The sequence below is a fragment of the Dipodomys merriami genome, unplaced genomic scaffold, assembly GCF_024711535.1.
Source record: "Dipodomys merriami isolate MVZ:Mamm:240054 unplaced genomic scaffold, mDipMer1.0.p SCAF_38, whole genome shotgun sequence".
NCBI lineage: Eukaryota > Metazoa > Chordata > Mammalia > Rodentia > Heteromyidae > Dipodomys > Dipodomys merriami.
The window spans coordinates 2,754,908-2,767,180 of record NW_027205381.1 but is presented as its reverse complement, the minus strand read 5'-3'; the positions used below and the strand labels follow the sequence as shown (position 1 = coordinate 2,767,180).

Below are 12,273 nucleotides of genomic sequence, written 5' to 3'. Positions count from 1 at the left end.
ATATAAGACATCATGGTATTCTTTTTTTATTTCAGTTTTACTATCTTCATTGGCAATGGCTGGTTTAATTACTGTTGTGTCTGTTGACATTTCCAATGAGAGTTAGGAATTTAAAGAGCCTGGAATTAATGGCTGTCATAGGCTGGGACCCGAGAGAGAGAGAGAGAGAGAGAGAGAGAGAGAGAGAGAGAGAGAGAGAGAGAGAGAGAGAGAGAGAGAGAGAGAGAGAGAGACAGAGAGACAGAGAGACAGAGAGACAGAGAGACAGAGAGACAGAGAGACAGAGAGACAGAGAGGGAGGAGAGAGGAAAGATAGACACAGACAGAGATAGAGAGGGAGAAAGAGACAGAGATAGACAAAGAGAAGGAGAGAGGGAGAAAGAGAGGAGGAGGAAGGAGGAAGAGAAGGAGGAGGAAGAAGAGGAGAAGGTGGAGGAAGGGGAGAAGAAGAGGGAAACAGTTCACAAGTGATCCTTTACTCTACATGTTTAAGAATGAATCTTCAGAGGACCATGTGCCTTGCTAATGGAATAAGCTTGGATTTCATACTGTCTGTACTTGGCTTTCCACTGTGTACAAAGCAGGGAATGAGAGAATCCTTTCTGGTAGATTAAGAAGCAAACAGTTAGGTATGATAAGCTAGGAAACTGCAATATCATACACCCTAATTACGCAGTGCAACATAGTGTGTTGCAGAGTGGATATATTTGGGGGCCAGAAGCCATGCCATTTACTGGACGGCCTTTGCGTCATCTGAGCTATAAAATAAGAATGTATCTATTTCATATAAGACATAGTCAAAGTCATAGAATTCAGTATGACTCAATCACTGTTTTTTTTGTCCAAACAGTGGCTAGAAACAGTTGGTACACAATAATTGATTCTATAGCTTACCCTCAATATAATATTTGGAAGACAAGATGTCTTCACCAAGAATAGTAAATAGGACTCATTCCCAACTTTCAACTGAGGAAAGCTCTGGAGAGTGTCAGTGGAGATTTGATACCTTCCTTACACATCAAAGTTTCCAAAGTACTTTGTTGCCATTCAAAATGCAGTGTTTCTGTCCTTATTCTACATAGTCATATCAATAAAGGAAAAATAATATCACTTCACATTTTGTTCATTTGTAAAGAAAAAAATCACAGCTGGGTGAAACACAAAATCTATTTAGCATGTTAGTTGCATAATATCTCATCATGGAATTGTGTCCTGTGAGCATTTAGAAGTGACATAACCCTTTTGTCTAAAGATATGATCACCAGGCTCTGAATGTCTCTGACATGAAGGACCATGCTTCTTCTAGAGACACCATGTCTCTCAACTTCTTTTCCATGCACAATACTTTGAGAACTCTATTAGAAAAATGTGTGTGCTGAGAGACCACAAGCCAGCAATCCACTAATAGGTTATTATTTAATGCTGTGAATTCTGGGAGATTCCAAAGAAGGCTGACGGCTGACATTCAGCCTGTCCTTAAAGAATAAAGTTTTATTTCAATTCCTTGGGTTGGGAGACATACAAAACTGAATGGGGGACTCATAGATATGTGAAGTCTACCAAGGATCCTAATAGAGAGAAGACGGATAGGAAAATACCACAGGCAGGGGATAATTATCATTTATTTCCTCTATCTATAGAGGATATCCTGTCTGGGTTTCATTTGTTTCTAGCCCTTTATCTTACCGTTTTATTAAATCTTGATCTATCAGGTGACTAGATGGGAATACATTCCTATAGAGGTGGAGTAGACGAGGATTTCAAATGTCTTATTTCAGGTAAGGATTATGAATACTAACGAAGACAGAAGTTGCAAATTCAATAGGTTATGGGAGGGCAAGGAAATAATCACAAAGGTAAATTGGTGGAAGTATAGAACAAGGAGCTTCTATTCCTTTCTTATATCATACCCGATCACCAGACCAGTAAACACAATTTACTGCCTGTATCCAAAGATGAGGCAGAACATTCCTAAGTCATCTATCTGGTTTCTTATTCTAAGATAATGACAAACTCCACTATCTTTTCGATTCAGATAAGTGATACCCAAGCAGGCCAAGAGGCCAAACCCAAATTGCATTTTCTTGTCTGTCTCAATTTGGGTGAGTAAATGTCCTTTTAACCACAAGATAAATCAATTATACACACAAGCAGATCACAGCAGAAAGTTCATTATTCTTTCTGGGAGATTGTGTGGAATAAGGAAGGAGGATTTATGTGGTTAAATGTTTTGTTCTGTTTCCTTTATTTTGTAGTCACTCCCCGCAGTGGATTTGAATAACTCTCCATATATCTTGTTATTGTCATTTTCCTCCTGGCAGACGTGGAGAATGCAAGATCTATTGCATGTTTTCTTGAGTGTGACTTAGTCAATAGGTTTGTAAATGGAGAACAAGGTGATCAGTGTGGTTTTGCTGGAAGAAACGCACCCCTTAAGGTGGAAGTCATTCAGTCTGGTGACTATGCTCTTGGAGAAAGGGGCCCTGTCACTTCTGGATGCTAACAGGACACAGTTACACGATCAGATACAGTGCGACTTTCACAACAAATTTCAGTTTTTACCTAGCTATCTTTTATTCTTTTCAAAGAAGAAAAATGGTAGATGTGATTTTTTTCTTTCCTTTATTGAGAGGAATATGTAGACTAAGGATTGAATAATTTTAATAGAATCTTGATCGCCACACAAACCTACACAAACACGCTTGCAAACCCTGAATAGTTGCTGCTTCTCTGAATTCTTGGAGGCTTTGTCTATTCCATGTAGAATACTGTCTAAGCCACATCTCTTCTGCAAAGCTTAAACCATGTGCAGAAATGGAATCATGATTTGCCGACTTGCTCCTCACTCACAGCATGGATTTATTTTTTATAGACACTTCTAGCTCCCTATACTTCTTTCTACAAAAAAATTAACACCTATATTCTTGATACAGTCATCCTGACTCTGTTCTTCATCTCCCACTGAATCTTGCTATCCATTCTCTATATTGCAGTATGCCTTGATGCAAATCTGAAATGTTGATCCTGCCATTCCAATTGACCCCTTATTTACAGTAGACATTGTTCCAGAGATGAAAATTCCTTAGCCTAGATGATTGTAAAAGATATGGCTTCTTTCTTCTTCTTTTTTGGGGTTAGAACTCTGGGCCTAGACTCTGTCCCTCAGCTCTTCAGCTCAAGGCAAGCACTCTACCACTTGAGCCACAGCATCATTTCTGGTTTTCTGGTGGTTTATTGGAAATAAGAGTCTCAAGGACTTTCCTGCCTGGGCTGCCTTTGAAAGACGATCCTCAGATCTCAGCCTCCTGGGTAGCTAGGACTACAGGTGTGAGCCACCAGCGCCTGGCTCTTCTTATTTCTATAGCTTTCCCTTCCTACATTCCTTGAGTTGACATTAATGTATCAACTGTTTGACCTCTTCATGGCTCTTTTGTGTATCACAGTCTATTTAGACTGTACACATCTTCATATATTACATTTTCTTGGTAATCATCTTCTCCTTACCTCACTGGCTCGGCATATTTCATCTGTGCAATCACAAACACATATTCCTGAACTCACATATTCTTTCCATAGTCATTTATATACTGCCCAGTCAGTATTTGATTATTTTAAATTTTGCCATTCTTATTTGCTGATGTTGAGACTTGAACTTGAACACTGTTCCTTTGCTTTTTTTTTTTTTTTTACTCAAGCCTAGGGTCATACCACTTGAGTGATACCTCCACATGTGGCATGTGGCTTTTTGGTGGTTAACTGGAGATCAGAATAGCACCAACTTTTCTGTTCAGGCTGACTTTGGACCATGATCTTCAGATCTCAGCCTCCTGAGATTACAGGCATGCACTAGCAAAACCCAATCTAACAGCTGTCAACTTTTAAAAAGTAATAAATGTTTATAGAACTTTGGTAAATCTTCTAATAATGCAGATAGCAATACCTGTGCTTTACAGCAATGCACCATTACTTTATGCAGTGCACCAACTTTCTTCATGGTAAACCTTAGCAGTTCTGGGATTAGCTCCCTGAAGATGGTTGCAAACTCTTCTCTTGGTCATGTGCCCCATTCCACCTCTTCATTTATTCATTTTGTCTTCCTGGCAGTTGCAAGTATTTAAATTTTCACCCATGAGTCTAACCCATTTTTCTCTTCCTTGTTTGCATCAGTTCATTATATATTTAGGAGAACAAGGAGCAGCTACATTATCCTTAGAGCAGCATATAATCTTTCCATCATCGACAGAGCCTTTAACTGCATGCACTTTGAGAATAAACCCAATGCCATTAATTCAAAACTTATGTATTTCCAACCTACTAGTTAGATGCTACAGCCTTTACACTTAATTCATCAATTTCTAAATCAAAATTCATATATTATTCACACTGCACAGTTGGGAAAACTAAGCCTCGGGGGATTGCCTTGCCCAGAGACAAGTCAAATGGTTTTTTTTTTTTCTTCTGTGGCAGAGCCAGAAGTGAACTGAAATCTGGGAACATGTTAAGCTCACATACAGCCCCATACCTAGAAATCATGAAATGAATAGTATGTATGATAATTGCATCAATATTGCAACTGAGTGAGTTTCATTTCTCTCTGATCTATTACATGGTTCCTTCGAGTAAAATACACAAATTCATTTATCCTTTGTGTTCTACATCACTCTTCTTGGCAACCTAAACCATTAGTTGGCTGGCCTACCTAGAAGCAATTTTGGGTGAAACCCTTCAGCTGGCTCTTGGTATCAGGTGGGTTCATTAGGATGGTGTTTCCTTGGACAGGGTATGAATCAATTTCCAAAACCTTTGCTGTCATCATTCTAAACTTGTCTCAGAAAAACATCCTGTTGTCAGCTCGACAAATGTTCATTGCTTTCAGAGAAGCAGTTCAATGCCTTTCTTCTCCTTGGGCATAGAGAATCTCTGTTTTCTTACATGAGCCTAATCTTTCTGGCACATGACCAATTGAACTTTCATCAAGAACTTGAAGCACTGAATGGGTCAGACCAGGCTCCAATTTCATTTTTAAAAAATCAGTATTGCTTTTTGTTTTCTTCTCTTGTTCTTCTTTCCTTCCTTTCTCTCTCCTTCCTTCCCACCCCTCCTTCTTTCTGTTATTCTTTCTATCTTCATCATTCTCTTCTTTTCTTGGTTATATATTTTTATTCCTCTTACCTCTCATCCTCTATCCTTTCCTCTTTGTTTCCATCCATTGCAAATATGGAGCCATTTGTTTTTACTTGAACTACTTTCCCTAGAGCCAATAAATGAATTATTGGAATTTACAGAGTTTATCACCATTGATTGTTAGAAAGGATAAAATCAAGTATAAAAAGGAACCTCATGCCTGTAATCCTAGCTACTCAGAAGGCTGAGATCCGAGGATCACAATTCAAAGCCAGCACAGGCAGGAAAATCTGTGAGACTCTTATCTCCAATAAACCACTAGAAAACCAGAAGTGGCGCTGTGACTCAAGTGATAGAGTGCTTGCCTGAGCTGAAGAGCTGAAGGACAGTGCCCAGGCCCAGAGTTCAAGCCCCACAACTGAAAAAAAAGAACCTCCCCCTGAAGCTCTCTAATCAGATGACTATGTCATTTCTAGGAATGCCTCTTTATTCATTCTACTGTTGTAGAGGCAGGGATTTTTTTCTCATTTGAAATGGCTAATGCTTGCACTCTTATTTATGACCCTTAATGGGAGATTCCAAGCAGAAGAGAGAAATATCTATTGCTATATTCAATATTTGAAACTGAATTGTGAGCTACTAAGTCCAGAGAGCAGATGGTGTAACTGAGGCTCAGAAGGCCATGTCTGCCTGATGCCAGAGTGTGGGTAGTAGAGTGGTCAGCACATGAAACATTGAGTTCATTAACCTTTATGAACTCATAAGATGGTTATTCAATGCTAAATGTGTCAGTGAACATGAACTATGCACAGAGGATGCAGAGAAAAATTAGCAAAACCATTACAGGGGTAAGAGACAATAATCAGGTCATTAAAATGAGATGTGAAAAGCATGCTCATGTGTGTGCATGTGTGTGTGCATGCATGTATCAGAATAGACTCACTTCAAAGGAAAGAACTCATCTGAACGAAAAATTATTCAAATTTGAGGGTGGGACCTTCAGAAAATAATGAGATAAAGTATTGCAGACTCCCTATAAAAAAATTCAGTGGAGGGGAGAGTTGGGGAGGTGGAGAAGGAAGGGATGGTAGGGAAAAAACAGAGGAGGGGGTAACAATGCTCAATAGGAAATGTACTCATACCTTATTTATGTAACTGTAACCCTTCTGCACAGCATCTTTACAATAAAAAATATATATTTTAAAAAATCTATGATCTTTATAAATATTTTGCCAAAACAGGAGGGGAACTTATTTTATGGATAGTTGATGAAAGCAAAGGGTAAATTTCACTTAAAAGTTAATATAATTGGGTTGGGGATGTGGCTTATTGATAGAGTGCTTCATGCATACTAATGCATGAAGCCCTGGGTTTGACTACTCAGTACCACATTATCAGAAAAAGCCAGAAGTAGTGCTGTGGCTTTAAGTGGTAGAAGGCTAGCCTTGAGCAAAAGAAACTCAGAGACAGTGCCCAGGCCTTGAGTTCAAGCCCCAGGACAGGAAAAAATAATATTATTAACCCAGGCTGACTCTTTCTTATGCTGATTTTCTACTAAGTAGTCACTGACATGAAGTTAAGGAACTAAGATTTATTTTCTAGCATAACTGAGGTTTGAACTCAGGTTCTTGAGCTTAATGCTGTACAACTTGAGCCATGCTTCCAGCCCTTTTTGCTTTAGGTTATTTTTTTTTTTTTGGTCAGTAGTGGGGCTTGAACTCTAGGCCTGAGCGCTGGCCCTCAGCTCTTCAGCTCAAGGCAAGCGCTCTACCACTTGAGCCACAGTGCCACTTCCGGTTTTCTGGTGGTTTATTGGAGATAAGAGTCTTATTGGAGATAAGAGACTTTCCTGAATGGGCTGGCTTTGAATCATGATCCTTAGATCTCAGCCTCCTGAGTAGCTAGGATTACAGGCATGAGCCACCTGTGCCTTGCTTTAGGTCTCAGTACATAATCTTCCTATCTCTACTTCCTGCTTTTCACAGATTGCAGTTGGCTTATTTTTTGTTTTATTTTTATTTTGTTTATTGTAAAGGTGATGTACGGGGAGGAGGGCAGTTAAATATGTAAGGTAATTTTTTTAAATAGGATATCATTAACTTTAGCCTCAGGCTAGTCTTGATTAATGCATTGTTCATTACCACTTCCTATGTAAGTAATATTGCAGGTATATACTAGCTCACATGACCCAAGACAGTGGAATGATTCTTTAATAGTTTCCTAGGATCAATGCCTATGAGAGGCAGGAGAATTCTGTATAGGTCTGACAGCAGCCTAACCTGTCCCACTGGGAGCATTGGAGCAACAATAACTCATGAAAGATGGGTTTCTCTTTGGGCCACCATGGCAGGCTACCTTGGCTTCATCTGGTCATCAGATGTGGAGAACATCAGAAGAACAAGGCTTTGTTTAAGAGTGTATCTGCAACTTGCCAGCCCTAAAATGGAAGACACATAAAACCTATCCATCCACTATTCTTCCAGCCTTAGGACGACAGGCTTTCCCATGATTGATGACTGGGTACTATGTCTTAGTATCCATCTCAAGTTGCTGAGCTACTGCCCATAATTATCAAGCCCTGACTTGTGCTCTTTTTTCCTCTTTAGTATGAGTCATGCACAATGAAGCCAGAAGCTGGATTAAAACATGGATCTTCCTTCTTCCTCCTTCCTCCTTTGCCAAAACATCTTTCCTCCTGTGGTAGCTTTGAGTCCTAGTGCTCCTTCTGCCAGGATCAGAAAGGAAATTTTTCAATAGCTCTTTGAAGATTCACTGCTTATTGCCACTCATTACTCTGCTGAAAGGTGTCCTTAGTCCTCCTATTTGAGACTTCAGCCTGAAGACAATGATATAAATATGGAAACAGGCTCAGGAAGCCCCAGAAAATTGTATGGCATCAGTGTGCGTAGCTGGATCTACTCTCTGCCAGCCTGGAGTTGTGAGGCACATCCCTACAATGGCCCTTGGCTTTGAAAAGGACAAAATGACTTTTCCCATCATTATTGTATTTCACAGTGGTTACCTATATATGAGGGAGGTGTATTTTTCTTTTTCGAGAAATAAATCTGATTTGAGTTTCTTTTTTTTTTTACAGTTATAACATCTCTTTCCTTGCCACAAATGTTAGTATTCTAACTTTTTCTTTTCTGAGTTATAAATGTGGACAATTGTATGTGCTAGAGGAGCTGAATTATTCTTGCTAACATTGAGTTTAAGTCGCATAACTCTCAGGATCTTTCCCTGATCTGTACGAAAAAATAAGGCCATACCACACTTTCCTTTCCAAAAGTAGGTAGGATTCCTAGTGCTCTTTGGGTCAAAAATAAAAATCAAACCAAGCAAGAAACAACATCTCCATTTGGCTCCAACAGAGACAGGCATATGACAAAGTGAGATTCGATGAGAAGAGATTTTGTAGAAAACCTTTTTTAAAAGGTATCTTGAATAAAGGGGGCAGAAAAGATTTCAATAGAGTATTTGATGGAATTCAGTGTATCTGTCTCCCAACCTCTTTGGGAAGAACATCTCTGAACATAAAAACATGATCAATCACAACATTTTCAAGCTATAAGAATCTGACTTTGGGAGTTCAATGGTATTTGTGAAGAAAAAGTAATGAAGAACCAGTTGGTTATCATTTTTCAATTGAACTAATAGTTTTAAAATGTTTTAATTGATGCATCAAATCTCTCTCACACACATATGGGAAACAATGTTATTTTTAGTATGTAAACAATGTATGATAGTCAATATCATTAACATCAAGATAAAGATGGAAATATTATTTATTTATGTTGGAACACTTAAATTTATCTTTTCTTGCTATTTTGGAAACATGTAATACATTATTTGTAAAGATAGTCATCTTATGCTGTAGGAGACTGGAATTCGTAATTTCCCTTAACTGTTCCTATTACCTAACCTCTCTCCATACTGCTCTCTACTTATTTTTCCAGACTCTGTCACTGCTACTCTAGTATCAACATCTATGAGAGTGACGTTTTAGCTTCTTGGTTATAAAGGAGAAGCATTTATTGAATGACTGCTGCAGGTTCCAGATATTCTAGTCTTGGAATATCAATTTCCAGACTTCCTTTTCATTCCTTTGAAGTCTGATCTACAAGACAGATGTAGCCCTCTTCTTTGTATTTCCAGTAATGGGTGGTAGACTTTCAGATTGGTCTTGCCTAATTTCTATATTGATGTACCCATGGATAACATGGAAATAACACAGCAGAAATGGTGACACTGTAACAGTCTTACTGGTGGAAATTCCATATACACATCACATACATTATGAAAGATGAATTTTGTGAAGTTTCCTCTACTCAGCTAAACAAAATGCAAGCAACAAAATTACATGGTTACAAATGTCCCTAATTCTACTGGTGGTAAAACAGTCTGGAGAAACAATATTGATTTGGGAACTCAGCATGCAATGACTCATGTATGGGGATTTCAACCCATGACATTGTGATAACAAGGTTGGTGCTGAAAGGCACATTTGTTTTATAAAATGTGTCTACTACTCTCATAACCACAGAAGCAAGCTGGTGATTGCAATAGTGAAGCATTCTCTGCTTTGACTGAAAGGTTCTTCAGTGTCCAAAGATAGACAGTCATATCCAAATTGATTTTTAAGTAATTCCACACTCAATCTAATCCAGTCAGAAAATGATACCTTTTCCTGCCTACCAAACACAAATATCTACTATCTCTAAATCCCTAAATGATAGAGAATACAATTTTTCATTTGAGATCCTATAACTAAGCAGAATTGTGTTTATTTATTGCATTATACAGAATGAAAATGTTGGGACTTGCATTTTTTGCTATCTGACATTTCTGAACAGCATATATCTGAACACTCAACATGGAAATTGAAACAAACAGACTAAAATTGACACCCAACAATGTTTTCTTCTTCAAGTGCAAACTAAGACTGATTTTTTTTAAAGCCACCATAATACCTGATAATGGCAATAGGTATTTTTACCCTAGCTCAAGCTAGGTAGCCCCACTGGTCTACTCTCACAGCTTACTGGATTTGTAACCAACTTAACTGAAATATCTGAAGGTAAACTATATCTCGAAACATATCTGCCTCCCTAAGTTTGTCAGATATTTGGTCCATAGGATAATTGGATAGGTAAGTGAAATTTGCATGACAGGGTAAAAATATCCATCACTATGTACTCCTTCTTCCAGAAAGATTCATAAATTCTCTCTGAGGACAAATTAGGCTTTGGCATGAAATACAATTTATGAAAATTGCACAATACTTGAATTTATTCTACTAAAACAAGATATTAAATCATGATGACCAGCAAATCTCTTCAGAGAAAGAAAATGCAATGTTTAAATAGAACTAAAAGCATATCATAAAATTTGCAATACATTTTAATAGTAAATCATGTCACTTGTGTAGATTGTTAATTAAGCAAAAATCTGTAATAATAAAAATGTTTTAATGACTTATAGCTTTGCCTCTGTTGACTCTATAAACACAACAAATGATAACAGATCATGATCCATGTGGAAATGAAAGAGCATGATATCTTTTCATTCTATTACTTCTTTTTTTAATTTGATGTAGTTTTCATGGCTTTTCTTAGATTTAAAAGTTGCAAAAGCCCATTTTAAAGGGAGCCAATAAGAAGTGACCATCGAGACATTGCCCCATTCATAAGGAAATGGAAAGACTTGGAAAAAAATTATATTAACTGAAATAAGCCAGACCCAAAGAAACATAGGCTGCATGATTTCCCTCATTTATAATAACCAGAATATGTCTTAGGATATTATTAGGAGAGGATCACAATGCATGAATAGCTATGCACATATGATCATATAAAATGATGCTTATCAAAATGAACTCTAAGAAATGGAAACAAGATATTTTTTTAAAAAAATTGTACTGTTTGTAGTTACCTATTTTTTCTTTCTTTTTCCTTTGGTTTTGATGTCACTGCTTTTGATTTCTGTACCCTTCATCTTGAATATAAGTATATCTGATTTGAGGAAGGGAAGTGGAATCACAGAAATGGTGGGACAATGGGCAAACCAATTTTATAGAGATGCTCACTAGACACTGTGTTGGAAATGAATTCTACAGCTTGGGGAGGGGGGTTAGGAGGGTTTAAGTGGGAGAAGATCAGGGAGGGGTTAACAATGTTCAAAAATGTACTCATTACCTGACTTATGTAACTATAACCAACCCCTCTGTACATCACCTTTACAATAAAATTTAAATAAAAAAGAAATAGCCATTGAATAGAAATGGTATTTTATTGCTAGCAGTAAAGCTATACAATATCAGAGTTGGTAAAAATAAAAGTAAAGAAAGTTGAATCTGGTTGCATTGGAAAATCTTATCACTATGTATATTCCTATTCTAAGCATTTGAACTTAAATATCACTTAGGAGAACTCTCATGGCTTTAAAACATTGCAATACTCCTAACATTTTAAGCTCTGTTTTGTATTTTAAAGTTTTATAAGCCCTTCTAAACTCATTTAAAATTTTTTTTTGGTTTTGTTGACTCTAGGGCTAGAACTTTGGGCCTTGTGCTACCTAGGCAAGAGCTTAGTAACTTAAAGCATCAATGACGTAATCAAACCCTCTTTACTGAATTGTGGCTATAGGAATAGATTTGTGTTAGCACAATTATCTTGACTACCACGCTGAAACAGTCTCTCTCTCTCTCTCTCTCTCTCTCTCTCTCTCTCTCTCTCTCTCTCTCACAGACACACACACACACACACACACACACACACACACACACACACACACACACACACACACACACACACACACACACACCACTACCATGAGCTTCTTGAAGAGGAATTCATTGCTCAAATTATCCTCAGTTCCTATCATCCAACCAGAACTTCTTCCTGGACTGGTGGTAGATGCTCTATAATCACTGGTGGAAGGAATAACTGAGGAAATTATATCCATCCAGTCTCTCTACTCGTAGTGGCTGAGTACAGCAAGCTAACATTTTAATCTCACAGAGGGAATGGACACCATGAGACATCTGTTCAGGTTCAGGGCTGCTTTTCTGTAAAAGTGTGAAGCAGCTACCTAAGTGAAATTGTTTCAAAATATACCAGAAAAGCTCCCTAGTGCATATATTAACAGTTC

The 12,273-nt window shown here is 37.8% G+C and overlaps 1 protein-coding gene across 1 annotated transcript in view; it reads right to left on the bottom strand.

Moving 5' to 3' along the window:
* The window catches only part of Cntnap5 (contactin associated protein family member 5), a 948,142-nt gene that overhangs the window by 128,681 nt on the left and 807,188 nt on the right, over positions 1-12,273 (bottom strand). The window lies entirely within an intron of this gene.